Source organism: Octodon degus, unplaced genomic scaffold (genome assembly GCF_000260255.1).
Source record: "Octodon degus isolate 3935 unplaced genomic scaffold, OctDeg1.0 scaffold00073, whole genome shotgun sequence".
NCBI lineage: Eukaryota > Metazoa > Chordata > Mammalia > Rodentia > Octodontidae > Octodon > Octodon degus.
Window position 1 is genome coordinate 5,970,981 of NW_004524649.1, and position 3,276 is coordinate 5,974,256.

The following is a 3,276-nucleotide window of genomic DNA, read 5'->3' on the forward strand; positions in this document are numbered from 1 at the left end:
GTGCCCCTTGGCCCCCAGCGTCCATCACTGACTAGGGAGCAAGTAGTAAAGCCATATAAAATGTCACGTGTTGTGAGCAAAATTGAAAGAGGTGGAAATGCGTTTTTCTACAAAGCTGTGCCCGTCCAGATGGGTTTTTGCTGAGTTTTGCTGTTACTTAATTCCACTGAAGGTATTTAATTGTTTCGGGGTTTCCCTCTGAAAATACCCTGGCAAGGAAATTAAGCATTTTTTCCCAACAGAATCTACATGAGTAATAATAAAGTTGCGCTGGGAACAGTTGTTAGGGTTAGTTAAGCAGGGGTGAGCCAGGAGGAAAGATGTTTGATGATTTAATGTTCGTGATTTTTTTTTTTAACTCCACACTGGAAGAAGAAACACACAATGGATGTATTTTTGAAAAATCTAGTCCTTGGTTTAGAAAGTCTGTGATGAATGCTAGTCTTTAAAAAAGTTAGAAGTTCTAAAATATATTTGTCTAAGCGTATAAATAGGTTCAGTGTGAACGTAACTGATGTTCCTCCCTTGCCCCTCGGAGCGCTGATGAAATTAGAAGGAGGAAAGAGATTCCGAGACAGCGGCGGCCAATTTTATTTTTCTAAGCACGCGTCCCATCTGAGTTGTGAAATAAAAGGGTCGGGTGGGGGCCCGCTGTCCATCCCCAACTATGGCGCAGGTATCTGATCTTCCCCTCATGCAACAGCTAGCAGGGAGTTTTAGTCGCCCTGTGAATCTGTAAAATATAGCAACTTCTCTAAATGTAACGCAGACTCCGGAAGGAGGCCTGCAAACCGCCACCACCGAGATAATAAAAACAAAATCCCTGCCCGAGGGAATTCCTACCTGAATAGCTAGAAAATCTATCGAACGCTATTGAGATAGTTCTGACACTCAGTGGGTCCGTTTCTTGTTTTAATCTCGCCGGCCGAAATGAGTTCTGCTTTCAGAGGAATGCGGTCGAGAGCAATGGAAACTCTCAAGCTACAAGGATTGAGAAACAATTTCAGGACCAAGGGCGGAGCGGGAGCTCGGCCCTGCGCGCGAGCACCGCATCCCGGGCCTTCCCGCCGGGCGCTGCACCGGGCTGAGGGTGTCCATGGCCTTCTGCCTGGGTACCTCAGGTCCTGCACCCCGCGGACATGGGACAGCGGGGCTCTGTCTGCCGCTGGGAGAGCCGAGCACTACCACTTTGCCCCCATGCGGCCTGCTCTGCACCCTGTGATTTGGGGGAGGGGTGCACTGAGTCCGGCTGGGGTAACCTCGGACACTGATTTGCCCCCACCCATGGGCTTCCCCGAGCCCATGGCAGGGGTCCACGTGTGCCTCTCCTCCTAAACGGCTCTTCTCCCCTGCGGGTCTCTGGTGAGTGCTTCGGAGCCTCTGGCCCTTGCAGCCCCCGCTTCGTTTCTTGCTCAGATGGCCACGGAACCGGCGGCCCCGGGTGTGCACGGTTGCCGTCGGAGCGCGCGCGGGGGTCGCTGTGACACGGCTCAGCTAGGATTCCAAGAGGAGACTCGAGGGACTTTCTAGAAAACACTGTGGCCAAGATTCCCGGAGAAGACTTGGCTCTTAGGGTGCCCTGGGGAGACGCCAGTGAGGAGACCTTGGTGTCCCCACACCAACGCCCTTCTGCTGTGGACCCCTCTCCCGGCTTTCGAGAAGCCCCCGCCACAGCCCTCGGTCCCCAGAGCTTCCCTGGCGTCGACATCCCAGGCCCACGACCAGGACCCCGAGGGGCCCAAGCGAGAGAGGCTTTGTGTTTGCAGGAATGAGGGGCCAGGACGTCCTGGGGCACGCGAGAGACACGCGCAGCCTGGCCACCCCGCCCCGCACCCCGGCCCCCGCCCGCACCCCGGCCCCCGCCCGGGGCCTGGCCTTTGTCTGGCGCATTAGCATAAAGCTGCCTCGGAACCTCCGTTCAAATAATTCCACACAAAAGAAGAGTGCATGAAAGAGAGTGAACAAGGCCGAGTCCGAGGGGCTGCCGGTCCCCGGGCGGGAGGGACCCGCTTGAGTTGTCGCCCGAGTGTCAAGTGCCCCTGGCAATCTGCTGCGCGCCCATTGTGCGCGGGCCCGCGGGGTGCTGTGCCTCCACCGGGGTCGCTGCCGGCCGCGCCCCCAAGAAGGGCCCTCGAGGCTGATTTTGCCTTGGTGGGGACTGTCCCTCCACAGGAAGGGCCCAAAGTCCGGAGCACAGCCAAGGATGCCAGTGACTAGAGCAGGACAGCACGGCCGGGAGGCCTCCACTGAGGGCCGCAAAGGGTCTGCCCTCCCGGCCGCCGCCTCCGGGCCACTGTCGCACTTTCGGCCTGGGCGGGTATCCGTCCTCCCAGCGCCTCCCTCCTCTTTGCGGGCCATCTCGGGCCCCCATCCTGTTGGTCCTCTCCTCCATCACCAGCCTCTCTCTTCCCACCTCGCCACTTCTTCCGCGGCCCCTCGCTCTTCGCTGCAGCCCTTCTCACCGCCCCGTCTCCTCCCTCGCCCAGTCTCCCAGCGGCGCTCTCGTCTTCTCCCTGTCTCCCTCCTTGCTCTTCCTCTCCCTCTCCCCTCGCCCCCTCGCTCTCTCCTCCTCACTGGCCAACGTGTGTTATTTTATTTGTCTAGAGAGAGCCTATTTGTTCAGTGATGTGTGGCCTCCTGGTCGCCTGCTTTAATGGGGGACTCGGAGGCTTGGTCTCTGCAGCATTAGCATACAGCTGCCGGCTCTGCGCGCTCTGAGCTTACTTTTTATCCGGGCCTGATCATCACTTCTCAACCAGAAAACAATCAACAGCTCTTAGGGAGACTTTGCAGCCCCTCTGCCTGGCTCTTAGCTGGCTCTGGCCTGCCCCAGTCTGTTTCTGTCTCTGTCTCTCTTGCTCTGTCACTTTCTCCCTCTCCGTTTCTGCTTCTCTCTCTGTCCCTCTCTCTTAATTATTGGTTGGCAGTGTTTCCTCCCCTCTCTTACACTTCACCTCCTATTTTTCTTTTGCCTTCCTTCCTGTGATACTTGGGCATAATAAAACCACAAGGAGCCATTTCTGGAAAGGAGGTAGCCGCACTATTAAAACCCAGCATCTGTCAGATGTTTAGAGGCATTGGTCAGGCCGGGCTATGGTGTGTGATTTGGTGAATAAAACTTTGGAAAATTAACTTAGCTGTTTTCTTGCCAGTGTTCTTGGAATTGCAGGATTCCAGGATCAGGTGTCCAGAGTCCACAGTGTCAACACCACACAGAGCAGTAGATAAGGATTTCAAGTGTTGTCTGTCTTATGTCTCTCTCGTTTTTTTTTTTTT